The sequence below is a fragment of the Dromaius novaehollandiae genome, chromosome 7, assembly GCF_036370855.1.
Source record: "Dromaius novaehollandiae isolate bDroNov1 chromosome 7, bDroNov1.hap1, whole genome shotgun sequence".
NCBI lineage: Eukaryota > Metazoa > Chordata > Aves > Casuariiformes > Dromaiidae > Dromaius > Dromaius novaehollandiae.
Window position 1 is genome coordinate 8832494 of NC_088104.1, and position 14521 is coordinate 8847014.

The following is a 14521-nucleotide window of genomic DNA, read 5'->3' on the forward strand; positions in this document are numbered from 1 at the left end:
AGAAATCTAAGGCTTTACGATAAACCGAGATTTATAAAGTAATTTAGAGATGTAAAGAACTCTATAAATGCTAAGTGTTATTATTCATGAGTAATCAGCTGAACAATTGATGTATATAATGGAATTCCTCTTACTTGCACTTTTGATGTTAAATGAAAAGAGACCAATAATACATAATGAATACAGATAAAGCAAAATGAATTTCTGAATTTTGTTTGGAGAGGAGTGCATACAACAAACGGCCATCTGCCCATGTAGAAAGGATTAGTGGTCTGGGACTATTTTTATCCACTGCTGAGAAAAGTATTTCTCTTCCGTAATTTCCAGTGCAATTGTGCTGTAAGTATTTCTGTGATACTGTTTGTGACTCAGTGTAAGAAGGTCATATGAAGTCAGAAAGCAGAGGAGACAGAGTGGTATTTCAAGTGAACCTAGTCAACAGCTCAGCATACTGAGATGGCTATAATGCCCTGATCAGAGCAGGTGAAGTAATGATGAATCTGGACTTAAAAGAATCAATGTATATAGAATATTTTAATGAAAGAGAGCACAAGAGAAAATAAAATAAAAATAAAATAAAATAAAATGCATCCATACACTTCAGATTTCAGTGACTTTTATTTGTAAAATGATTTGGAAAGGAAGTACCCAACCTAGCTGTGTTTATGTTATCACTGAACCTTTTGGCATATCTCAACAAAGACCGTAGGCTATGTTTATTTTCAAAGTCACGTCTTAGGAAAGATTTTATGGGTCAAGCTGTTAAATATGTTTTTATTTCATGAGCTGCAATGTTGCATAGTTACCCAGGCACATGCCAGAGTGGCTGAGTTTGGCAGAGTGCTAAAAGCCCTTGTTTCGTAGCAGATTATGTGAAGAAAACATGATCTGGGATGTGTAGCCCTCTGCTTTTTGCTGATCTGTTTCTGGACTTCTGAGCAGAAATTTTCTAAGAAAGTAGGTAAGGATCATTGAGTTAGACTGGGGAACAGAGGGTTACACTTCAGCATGGCAGCTTTCCGCTGTGTTTCTTAATCATAAACTGTATTAAAGCTCAATATTTGATTTTGCAATAGAAAAATTCTCTTAAAGAAGTGTTTCGTAATAGAGAGAGGGAAGAGCTGGGTCAATACTCTATATTCTCTCTTATGCAATGTTCCTTCTTCACCTCAACCTAGTTGTTTAGTAGCACACAGGCCAGCAGGTCGTGCCTGTATCTTCACAGGACTTTGGGGGAAGCATGTGTTGGATGTAAATTGATAATTTAGATATTTGCCATCAGCTTGCAAAGGTGCAGCACCGTGCAGTTTCGTAGTAAAACAAGCATAGAGAAAATGCTGGAAATGGTATGAAACACTGCAAATAGAATCAGGAATTTCTTAAATCTCTCTATCTAAAATATAAATCTATATAGTATAAATCTAGCGTTCCTCATATAGATATCCTTGCCTATTTTAATGTTACATATTTAAATTTAAATACTAAGTTTCGGCATAGTATGCTTACTGTTACACTTACAAACATGCACGCGTACCTTGGCAAGCCCGCTGCTGTCTGACTGCTCCTGACTCTCGTGGGTAGTAGCCGTCATCCGCAGCCTGCAGCGTCTGTGTGACGTGCGGGGCCCTTCAGGTCTTTTCTGAGTCTTTGCAGGTGCTATCAGTGAGCAAAGAGTCTTGGTGTCTGCACACCTAACAGCATTTCAACACCAAAGTTAGAAGGGGACTAGTTCTCGGTTGCTGCTGAAGGAGCAGCCTGTATCCTGTACCTGAACGGGGGACGGTATTTCATTTATTACGTGAAACGCCCGTTGGCTGCATCTCCGCGTTCAGCAGCAGCTGGCCTGGGGCACGCGCGTTGTTCGGCGCGGTTGGAGGCAGCACGCTTTGGCCGGGTCCCGGCGCGCTGGCCTTGCAGAGCAGCCGCCGCAGCTGCGGAAGGAAAATCCTTCCTTCCCCACACTCCTCCCCAGCAAAGCCATGGAGTTCGCGCTAGTGGCATCAGAGCACCGGCAGAAAACCGCCTTGGGTCAGCACCATATAGAGTTCCCACGTATGGTAAAGCTGCGCGTATGACAACTGGAGCTTGCATAGAGAATAACATCTGCCAGTGTGCAAATAAAATACATGTCCCTTTGTCAGCGAGGCTCGCAGACACGTACAAACACACAAAAGCAGCAAAAGCAACCGCACGAGTACGGGGCAGATGTAAATCTTGTTTGCGTGGAGCCGCAAAGTCTCATTTGACTGCTGGAGTACAGGCGGGGGGAGCTAACTGGGAGCACTGGAGGTGTCCTGTGCCCAAAGGGAGAGCCCATCGCTCTCTCCAGCTTCCCACGGAGCCGTGCCCGCCCCTGGAGAGGCGCGCAGCTTCGGCATCTCCCCCTGCACTTAATGGGTGCCTAAGGTGACATCCCGGCGCATCCCGGTTGGGTTTCCCGAGCGTCTAACCACTTCAGCTGGCACTGAGCATCATGTTTATATATTTAAGCTCTAAAGCCTACACAAATAGGCCCAAGATTTAGCGAGGACACAATAATTGCTTTCCTTTCAACAGCAGGTGACACGTTTCCCACTGAGAAAAATATAATCCTGCTGCTTTTAGTCATAACAGGAGCAACAGGAGAAAAATAGATGAGGAAGTGGGAAATGTCACTGATTGTGTATTGGAAGCTCCATTCGCAGGCATGATTTAGCGCTCTGTGTAAAATTAAAACATTAATTGACAGGTCGAAGTTATAGTTTGTTGTCCGTGAGCTGCAAGCCACCAAATGATGTTATTTAATCATGAATGTAAATTTGCCAAGTTCAGAGAGCAATGTGAACTCTTCACTGTTCCCTTTTGGCTCTGCTTTTGCCCCAGGTAGCCCAGCCGGGCTGAGCAGGGAAAACGCATGCCCAGAGAGCGCTGCGCGTGCCGGCAGCCCGAGAGGAGATAGGCATGGAAAGGGCTTGGACACTGTTCTTCACATTCAGCAAGGGTGCCTGGCACATGTTACTCTATCATCTTAATAGATGTCGACAGTATTTACCTTCTCTTATTGTCTGCAAGTGCAAGTAAACTGGTAAGAGAAAGTTTTGAGTTCAGCTATCTGACTGCATCCCGTTCTCTGTGGTTGGTCTCATAGACCCTGACCCTGGAGATCATTGCAAATCTGCAGACTCATTTAGACTGGTAGATCGCTCTCAGCCCTTGGTGCGGCCGAGGCAGGAGCAGTACCTTCGTGCCATGGGGATTTGCTAGCCTAACTGGGCTGCATGTTTGACTGCATCTCCGGGAACTAATATATGCTGATGAAAATAGTGTGTATCAATAGCAGAGATGATGAAATCTCACCAAATATCATGCTACTGTGCCACTGGAATCACAGGGCTATTCGCTGGAAAGCAGTCTGTTTTACAAACTTTCCCAAAGCTTTGAAGGGATGCAAATAATCAGATGTCTCCATGCAACTAGATAGTGTTCCCGTAAAGGTTACAAGCTAGTAAATACTTCAAGAGTCTGCAGTCATGTTCAAGGATTTGCTCTTGGTGGATAGTATGTGTGTCTCCTATCTTTGGTGAGCTTAACCAAAGGTTATTTTGCAGATAAAGCAGTTACAATGTATTAATGCTATAAATTAAAATTAGATGAGGAGCAAATCCTCAGATCTCTCAGCAGAATAGTATATCTCAGATTTTTCCAGCTCCCAAGCTAAGTTTATGAGGGACCGTGTCTTTCAAGGGTTAAATTCTGCCTTTTTTAAAACAAATGTTTTCACTATGTAGCACTAATCGTAGCTAAAAGAATAATTACCAATCTGTGGAAAGCTGAAAACTCTGCCTTGATTAATAACTTGATATTAGATCTGAAAGAACAAGCTCTAATCAAGAGCATTTCAGGAGACGAGTAATCTAAAGGCCTTGTGCATCAAAATCTAAAAGATAGAGCAATGCAATATGACTTAAGATCTAGCAGCTGATATATCTGAGCAGCAGGCAGTATGGTCTGTCAGAGCAGAAAAATCACTTGTTCCTGAAGTGTCACTAGAGCTGACTGTGTAAGTCTCTTCTGTAAAGGATCGCTGCAATTTTCAAGACCATAAAATTAAATCATTAGGACCTTAACTAAATACACACTTTTTAAATTGGCTTATTTTTCACATATATGTGTGTGTGGGGGTATATATAACACACATACATACTCAGTGTGTTTCTGGTGGCAGGTTAAGGGAATGAATGGATCCGTAATAACGGTCTGGAAGGACTCTGGAGACCTAGGTTTTAGTTGTGGTCTCGCCAGAATAATCAGAGAACGTGACTTACTCATCAGTGCCGCAGTTTCCCCACTTGTTAAATGCAGTTGCAGCTCGTCTTTTTGGGATGTGTCACGGAGATAAATCCAGTTCTCTCTGTGGAATACTTAGCTGGTCTGGCATCACAGAGAGCCTGTAAAGTTTTGCAGTGGGAAATGAGAGATCCCATTTGCCTTGGCTTTAATCCTCCCTTCCACCATGTTCGCTCTGTGGCCCCACAGACCCTCGCAGGTTCAGCATGCCTCCCTGGCCCCAGGCACCTCCTGCGGGAGGGTAAGCTAGCGTGAGGGGCAACTCAGCCTTCCACATAAGTAACTCTGTTTTTCCAGTATGTACGGAGGCTGTTTTGTTTTACCTTACACTGGATGAAGGCAAGTATCAAAGGAAAGGAATCTGGATGCTCTGCTTCCTTGCACTCCCGCACTCAGAAAAAAAAAAAGGCACAACACAACGGTTGGATACATAGGAAGGGACTGTGAGACAGATCTGGAAGCTTACCAGAAGTCTAGCACGATTGCGGAAACCACCAAGGTGCAGAGGTGCACACGCTCAGCAAGATCTCACTGGGTGCCTATCGGCATCTTTAGGTGCTTAAACACCTCACGTCACCCCGAGCGGTTTTGATTCGGTTGTGATTTGTGCTTCGCCTGTCTGCAAGCAGCTGGGGGACATGGGCAAGAGCAGCTGGGCTGGTAGGCCCAGGGCACAGCAAGCTCCAGCATACGCTTGTTGAGGGTGGCTGCGAGCCGAAATCCTGCTCTGAGCACCCTGCCCAGGAGAGGCTGCCGCTGGGGAGCTCACTGGCGTGCCGCGTCCAGGGCCTTTGCTGCACAGCGGCTACGTGAGCAACAGCCCCGGTGCACGAAGGGGGATTAAAGTCAGAGTTAGGTATCGTCTTTAACTCCCTGTTCTTTAATAGCACAATGAAAGCCTTTCGGTTGAACCGCTTAACAAGATTCAGAATTATAAAGGGGTTTGGAAAGAAAGGGGAGCGAGGCAAGAGCAACGGCTCTGCCTATCAGCACAACTTGTGAACGCTTCCCTGCGAGTCTCAGACCATAAAGCGTTACGAGGCATTTTCCTGCTAGGAATGCATACCAGCATTTCACAGCGTAGTACTGCTTCCCAGCCAAATACGACTCCCAGCATAGTTTGTGGCAAAATTTCCTTTGAGTCCCATTAGAGCAGAAGACAGCACTGCAGTGCAGAGATGTTTGGTATCCAAACAGGCACAGTTGGAAAGAAGAGGTAGGTTTTTATTCGGTGTAGAGGCTTTTTTGTGTGAGAAGGGGGGGCTGGCCAAGTCTGAACTATGCATGATATGCATTTACACAGAAATAATTTGAAAGGTTTATACTGAGTAGCATGCATTTGCTCTTAAAGCTTTTGTATGATTTATGAAAAGTGTTATTTCTATTACTCAGACATTTGAAAAGAAGCAAATTATCTTATTACATTATGTGGCCAGTCAAAAGAAGAGTTAAATGGACCATACGAGTTTCTCTTAAAGCATTAATTTTCTTGTGTTGTCTTTAATTTCCTTGATAATGACATGTTCACAATAGCCACTGGGTATTACTCTATGAAAGATAAATTAGATCATTCCCGTTAGATGTAAATCCTCTCCTAGGCTTGTCATCAGGATATGATTACTCCAGATCTCTCTATACACATGAAATGCCAATCCCTGAAAACATTTCCTATTGGAAAACAAGAGAATTTTCAGAATCTTTTCATTTAAATACTGTCAAGTTGATGGTTGTGGAAGTGCTTTTTAAATGAATGATTAAAGACTGTATCTAAAGTTTGAAAATTGCTTTTTCTCCCCTGGATAAGTTTAATCCTGAGATATTAATGAGACTTGCAGATGCTCAGCACTTTTCAGAGTGAAGCCATGCACGAGCATAGCTGAGCGAGTGAAATGGTTCTGTTTTATGACTGCCTTGATGTCTGTGACGCCTTAAAATCGTACTGAGGCGGTAGGCTTCTCTTTAAATAAGAGAGAAGATTTGACAAGTTCCTTACATTTCTACTGACTTTGAGTGGGAGTCCAACACCTGAAGGACCTGGCCCACCAGCCGTTGTGCATATTGCCATCTAGAGGTCCTGCAACTGCGTTAAGCCGCAATACCGAGCAGAGCCTTTAAGACTGATCGACCTAGTCCGTAATAATATGTATGAAATGCATGCTACCAGAGGTTAACAAGACTGGAAAGGGAATGCCTACCTAAATCTTTAGCACTTTCTGGGCTGGAATCTCTCTTAACCTGTAGAGTTTCTTACGGTAGTTTTTCTCCCGTCATGTAATACAAGCTCGATATTTCAGATCAAGAATATGCATGCGACCATCTGGAGGCTTAATTAATCTGGATCATCAGGTCTTGTGAGGGTCATACAGTATATTGTGTGCGATTCCTGCATGGAGCACGTACATAGTTCAGTGCAGTGCTTTGACCCTTCTGTTGTATATAAATTATTGCCACTGGTTTTGAATGCTCAGAAACATGAGATGCTTAGCAAATGCTAGATGACAATAGAAGGCCAGTGTCTATAGGAGGGTTTGTGCAAAATGAATAGTATCCCCAAATGATGTTTTTTTATATTAGTGTTTATAAACCCTTGTGTCAAATTACTCTAAAAATCACCCTTTAACAATGGAGAGGAAAAGCTGGTTACTGTGTTTATCTCAGTTAATTCCATTGAGGTCAACATGATCCCAGAGTGAAGTTGGTTTGCATCACCCCCACACACTGGAAATGTGATGTCAGCTTTGCGTGGGAAAAAAAAGCTTTTGGGTACAGCATTAATATATATTTTATTTCATTTTGTTCTCTCTGTCTGGGAGCACTGAGAAGCAAGGCTCCTGCAGAAGGCTGTGTGCAGTTCTCTGCTTCCCAACAGCGGGATGCAATTATCCAGCATCACCAGGTCTGCAGGAGGGTGGAAGTACGCTGATGTGGCTCATCACTTGTTGCCATAGATTTCCCAATTGATGAAGATAAAGATCTTCGAAATGTGGTTCAGTTAAATACGATAAATACTTTTCCAATAAGCCACAGCCAATGCCAGGAGTTAGATTAGGAGAAACATGAAGGTTTATGCTTATGTTCCCACTGTTAATGCACATTAAGTTCTCTGTGGGTCGAAGAATTCATGTTTAAGAAACATGGACAGGTAAGTATTATACTTGCTATTTCACACATGAAAATAAGGGCATTCTCAAAGATACATTTTTTATGTTAACTTGCAAGATAGGGTTAAAAACAAAAAGCTATCACGTAATCTGAATTGTCACTATTTCTCCTGTGTAGCAGCCAACAGTGGATATTTATCCAAACCTGAATTTTCAAGCCTTTCATTCAATAGTTCGTGTTTGTTTCAGTCTTATTTGAATAAAGAGAATGTTTCGCAATGACTGTAACTAATATCTCTAGGCGCATAACATTTGAAATAGATCTGCAATTCAGTACACTGATATTCAGCTGCAGAAAAATTATTGGTGTTACCAAGAGCTAAATGACAGCTTTGATTTCACTGGCACTGCGTTTTACCTGTGAATTCAAAAATGCAGAACAAAATTAAAGGTTCGCTTTAATTTTTATGAAAAGGAAATAGATTATTTTTAAGTTAAGTAATGTCATTATATTTGTTCAGCGTCTACTGTTCATGGCATACTGAAGTTGCAAGTGTTTGGAAGAGAAAATATTAGTAATGTATTGGGCCTCTTATAAAAGCCGAAGATAATAGTGACTATTAATACAATTGTTAGATACAAGAATTGAAGGGGAGTTTTTTGCTTTGTTTGGAATGAAAGCCAGGAGGAAAAACTACTGATTTCTGCTCTGTCAAAAACTTTATGTTATTCTCACTTAATCCTTCATGGTAAACCCAGCCAGTTGCATCCCTACTGACTCTGCTGGCCCGGCGGTCCCCAGGTCCCCTCTCCATGCGCGGCGGCTGCTGTGCCAGTGCCGTGCGCTGCCCTCGTGTACGGCTCCGCGCCTGCCAGGGCTTTCCCGAGCCGCACGCCGTTTCGGCATGCCCTTTGGTCCCCCACTGCTCTAACCTTGCAGATGTGTGCTGTTTTGCCACTGCTGTCCCAAACTCATGTCGGTACCTGTGAGTGTTTCCAGCATCAGCAGGGCGGGCGGGGTAGGAGCTGCAGCCTAGCCAGAAATCGCGTTTTCTGTTCCACTCACAGAATTTACTGCAAATTAGTGACTATAACTAAAGGCATTGCTTGGGCTTAGGTATTTAACAGGCGTGCACAATGTAAATGCCTGCTTATATGCTGACACAACTGTTCAGTTCTTATTCCCTATCTAGGACCTTACTGAACTTTCTGCTTATAGCTTACTATTAAAATGAAACATTTTCCCCTCACTAAATCCACTTTGACTAAATCCCTGATATACTTGAAGTTTATCTGCAGCCAGCATCACATGATGCTGTCTAGCCTGTACACTACTTAGGAAATGCCAGACTTCTTAGGATTAATCCTCTGAATCCCGAAAGCCAGGCTGCACTCGTGCGTTTGACCGTCCTGTGCTGGGAGCGTGAGCTCTGCCGCAGAGGGAAAGTGCCGGTGGCTGTTGGGTGTCTGCAGCAGCTGGGCCGGCAGTGGCCCTTGCGCATCCCATCCGTTGTGCGGGCGAAGGCCAGAGCAGCCCCACTGCATTCGGCTCACCGTGAAGGGGCTGAGGGCTGGAAGCAGCGGCCGAGGAGACCAAGCGTTGCTGCGTTTTTAACTTCAGGATGAGTTTTTCTGGAACAAAACCATGCATTTGCAAGCAGAGCCATTGGCGGAGACGCTGGTTGTCCGAGTGTGCCACCGCGAGCTCTCCGCTCGGCTTGCCGGGGGCTGTGGCGAGGGCCGGGCATGGTGCCAGGCTGGCGCAAGGGGGATGGAGCGGTGGCAGGAGGAAGCGCGGCTGCATTGCCCCAGCAAGCGCTGGGAGACGGGTCCGCAGAGCAGGCCTCCACCCCTGCGCTTTTTAGTGCCTTCTCTCTGCTCCAACTTTTCTGGTTTCCTGCCGTACAAACTCTAAACGGATAAATTGGCTTTTGCTCAGCCCCATGTTACCGTGGCAATTAGAGCAGGTGATGGAGGCTGAAATCCCCAGAGCTTTTTCTTACCATTTTTTGCCCACATAAAGCATTTGTGGATCTTCGGATTGGTGTCCCTAAAACATTGCACTGGATTTTTATGTTATATTTATATATTTCAATATTTTTTACTATGCACTTTTAATAAGAGAATGATTGAATTGATGAGAATCTACTGGTTTTTCTATGTAGTCTGTTTTATATAAAAATACGAATATACACTTACTTTTTGAGTATGTACCCTGTAGCTTGTCAGAGATTGCCAGAAGATATGTGAGGACAGTGATAGTGAGATAATGAAAGAAAACGGTAGAAAATGTCAAGTTCTTGATGTATGTGTTGTTAGGATGGATGACAGCAGTTATTCCAAATGAATACATGAATTAACAAGTCTACCACATAGAGAAAATAGAGTTAGTCTTTATCTGTGAAGACTAAACATCTGCAATAACCCTAGAATTAGATTTCCCCAGCTCTTCAGTAGATGCCGTGAATGTTCCCCTATGCTTGTTGTAACTCCTTGTCTTCGTTAGTCAATGTGAGTCACATGCAAGTACCAGATGTCTGCGTAAGGCAAATGCCTCCAACCAGCAGTTATTTTGTGTGTTCTTGTTGATTTATATTCATGAAAACAACAAGAAATGATTCAGAAATTGTAATTACCTGGTAATGTCAGAAACTGATTAATTAAATGCTCCAGTGTTTATTCTGCATCTTTATGACTGTTAACATTTCTGGGCATTTTCTTATAGCATCAGTGTCTTTGCTGCGTGAAGTTTATTAATGTAAATTGGATTTGACATAAGCAGGAATTCAGCTAATTATTGCATTTGAACATATATATTGTGAAGGAACAAACTCATAAAATCTGTACAGTCCTTCTTGCGCTGTTTGGGGTTTTTTGACCTGCAGGTCTGCCTCAGCTTGCACAACAAATTCCCATTGCCCCGAACGACAGCGATGCCTTCTTGTTGGTGGAGTGTCTGCGGTATAAACATTTCTGTCCCTCCGACACCTCCTTAACTTACACGCGGTCATTAGTAACGTCAAATGACCTGGAACAGTCACGTGTCCCACTACACTAAGCTCCACTGCCTTTTCACTTTGTATTTTGCTGTCTGGAGAGGTTTTACACTGACTGACGACAGGCGCATGCCGTATGTCGAGGTAGCTGAGCGCTTGGGCTTCGTTCCCTGGCGGCTATATCCTGGAATAGTTGGGTATCAGCAGGAACGCTGCCCTTATGCAGACTGATTACCAAATGAAAGGCTCTCCAGATTTGACCCCAAATATAAAATCAAGGCCATCCACTCCCTTGGAGGAGGCGCAATGGTTGGTGCTGTAGGACACCCTGCTATATCGCCTTGGTTTTCGCTCCTACAGTGACGGCGTGTACATCTGATGTATTGTTCCCTGAAACTCTGAACAGGTGTTAAAAGCTCCATGAGTTAGAGGTTTTCTAATAAATTCAAACTTTTCTGGTACGAAATCACCCTTTTCTATTTCAAAGTAATTCAAGTAAATTCCAGTTAATGCTTTGTATTTGCTTTTACTGATTTATATATCTTTCAGGGAGAGAAAATCAGCTAGAAATAGCACATATATATCTGTTGGACAAAAATGCCCAATTTCTTTTACTTATGCAGCCAGACAGAATAGTTTGTTCAATATCTAGTAGAAAAGAGAAAACTTGCACAGCCTATTATTTGCACAGAGACTTCTGGGCCAAAAGAATGCTAAATTTTCTGGAGTAAAACATACATGTACCAAAAAACCTCCCTAGTTCTACACATGCTCAATATATTTTTCCTTTCCTGTTTTCCTTCTTCTTGTTTTTCCTTTGTTATCCCTTCTGCTTGTATTTCATCTGTCTTCTTGGATGCTGACTTTATTCCCAAATATCTTACTTCATATCATACCTTATTTTGAAAAATATTCCAGTCTGTCAGGTAAGCATGTATTTTTAATAGAGCCCCGTTTGAAGTTGTCTGTCCAGGTGCATGTTTTCTCTGAAGTATTGTTCTCATCTGTCTGTTTGATCTCAGGAATTTGTCCTGGCGCTCCTCTGCTTTACCGTGGGCTCTGTTTCATTGCCCTGAAAGAGGCTAGCTGCCATGGCGTTTTGTGAATTGGCATTTATCCCTTAACACAGCTGCTGCTTAAATCATTAACTGCTTTGAAAGTTAGAGGCCACGGCATTAAGTTGTCCTGAGATCCAATACAGAGGTTTAACCACTGCTAGAGATCTAAGCCATGGAAAATACGGGCATCTGCTGGAATTTCTGCATGATTTTTCCCTTGATCTTAGTGGCTTGGATTACAGATATGCAGTCTCTAGGTGACACTGCAAAGATGACTGTGGCCTTTGCGTAGTCATGTAGATTTGGTGAGGAATCAAACAGGACTCTGAGCTTTGAACCCGTGTGCTCTCGCTAGACGATAGCAGCCATTCCTTACAAGGGGAAGATCTTGCAAGGGAGATAGATGCAATATCTTATGACTATGAATTTTGCAGCATCCTTTAAGATTAAAGTACTTTGGAGTAACACACAAGTTAGGCTGAATTCAGCAGCGCCGTACCGATTCAGCCCAGCTTTGTCATCAGGCTTCCCCGAGGAGTGCTGAAACATGTCATTTTGTCTTTCTAATGTCCCTTCCTAGCATCCTGGGGAGGCAGCTGGGAAACATAGAGGTTCTTTCCCTCATTCTCAGTACCGAGATGCTTCCTTAATTTAATATAAAGCTACGTTAAAATAATTAACTTAAAGCAAGTTGATTTTTAGCTTTTTTTCTTCCAGAATTTAAGTCCAGCATCATTGCCATCCACCTACCTGTTAGGGTTCATCCCACGTGGCAAGGCCCACCGCTGTTACAGTTTATCCCTCATGCCAAGGCCCACATAACTGACACACAAAATCTCTGTAACCCTGAAAAGATGAGCAAACCATACTAGCCAAGCATCTGGAAAAGTGCATGTTGATGGTGGTGCTGTCCAAACCTGTTGTTTGCTTTTCAGCTATGCTGAAAGTTCATGACTTCAGGTGGGGAGAAACTCTCTCAGAGCATTGGTCTGTGCATCTCTCCTGTGCACGATTGCCTGAGCCAGGAGATCTGCTGGCAGGAATTGTCGCCCCGGAAAATGCAGGCTCTCTGGGCTGATGGAAGATAACGTGAAACTGCTGCATTCTCTATGGCCCATGTGGGAAGAGCGTGAACATCGGGTTTCACTGATGAGCGGTGTATCCACGTCGTTGTTCTACAGCCTGTACTTCTTTGGGGACACACTGGCAAAAATTCAAATACCGTGGGGCTCTGTATGCTACCTGAGCGTGTGTATACTGTCCCTCCGGGATGCATCGCTGTATTGCCTGCATTCAGGGTACATAAGAGGGCAGAATCCATCCTTTAACTAACAGGGGTGTGCTGTTTGGAGCTTTATTAAACTCTGCTCTCCCCCGTGGATGGTGACATTTAATAGGGCGCAAAGCCCAAGCGAGGCAGCAGCAGGAAGAAAACCCAGATGATTTTTATGGAAACAGCTGGCTTCTGTTGAGTCACTAAATCAGTTTTAATCAAGGCAGCTGAGATTTAATATGAACTGCTCACTGAGGCTTAAGTAATTTTGAACAATTAAGAAATGTACTCAACATATTTGTTAAAATAATCATTACTGTTTTTATCATAATGGTGTAATTCCACAGTACGTGCAGAAGGGCTCCTGCCAGCACTGTGGTCTGTTGCAGACGCTCTAAAATGTACATTTTAGTGTCAGTGGTGAGTAAAACCGACAATTAAAATACCATGTTGAAAACAGGTAGGAAAATAATAAATTAGCAATAATGGCAGTTTAAGGAGATCTTATTTTTTTAAGCTGCACAATTTAGCTTTTATTGCTATTTAACACTGACAGTGAACAGTCTAGCCAGGTGTGGTGTTGAAGAGAATGACAGAAATATCTGCTGGAAAGAGGTTTTATATTTTTTAGATGTGGTTTATTTTTAGTGAGCAGCTCAGTAGTGTTGTGTAACAGACAGCTCACTGGGATCCTCAAATATAACACTTTCAGACATGCGAAAAACACGGTCCAGACAAGAATGCATGTGTGTGTGTATGTGTGTGTGTGTGTGTGTGTGTGTGTGTGTGTCCGTGTGTCCATGTGTCCGTGTGTCCGTCCTCTTGGGCTGTTGGAAAAAAGCCTGTTCTCTCTCAAAGGTGATAACAGCAGCAGGGTGATAACAAAAATAAATGTTTTACAAAGTTTGTTACATTCTCTGAAGGCACTCTCCCCACGTCTAAGGACAGTCTTCCGGGATCCTGCAGAGGTGGCTGATGTCTCTGCCCTTAGGATGCTAGCTTAGATCTCCCTCTCGCTGCTCGCTCACACATCCCCTCTTTGCTTTGCTAACATCATATTCTAACTGCAGCAGTCTGCATTTTGGCTACAGCTTTTCCAGCAACCTTTCCTTGGGAACATGCAACTTTGGGCGTTGCGGCAGATGCCTGGGGGCTCTGCGGGGCCGGTCCCCGTCTCCGGGAGGGACTCCTCCAGGTGCTCCAGGAACTGGGCTACGCTTCCAGCAACTTGTTCCTTCTGTATTTTTCCGTCCTCCCTGATGACAAATGCCACCCTCGCGAGGCACGAGAGCCTGCGTGTGCGCGGAGGTTTCCTAGCTGGCCGAGCATCTCCCCGCCTGCCCCTGGGCTGCCCCGCTGCGAGCCGGAGCTGTGCGGGGCTGAGCCGGGAGGCAGCGCGGAGCCGGGAGGGTGGTGGCAGGTGGGACAGCTGCCTTGTCCCAGCCTGCCCCGTGGTGAGATGTTGCTTTAGGAGCATCCGGGGATATCCCGGCTGCAGAAAACAAGCTACTGCAGAAGCGGGATGGCCCATGTCCAGCCCAGATCCCAGCGACCACAGACCAATACACGCTCTTCAGCACGTGCTTAACTTCTAGCACATGAGTAGCCCTATTGAATTAAGGATGTAATCAAGTGATTTGCGGGATCAAGGACTGTGTCCTTAATCCTTTTCACATATTGCTAAGCTCATTAAACTCTCTTTGATACCAAGCTGTGCAAGTTCTTTAAGAGAGGCAGAGAGTACATGTTATTTCTTTAGTTTAAATT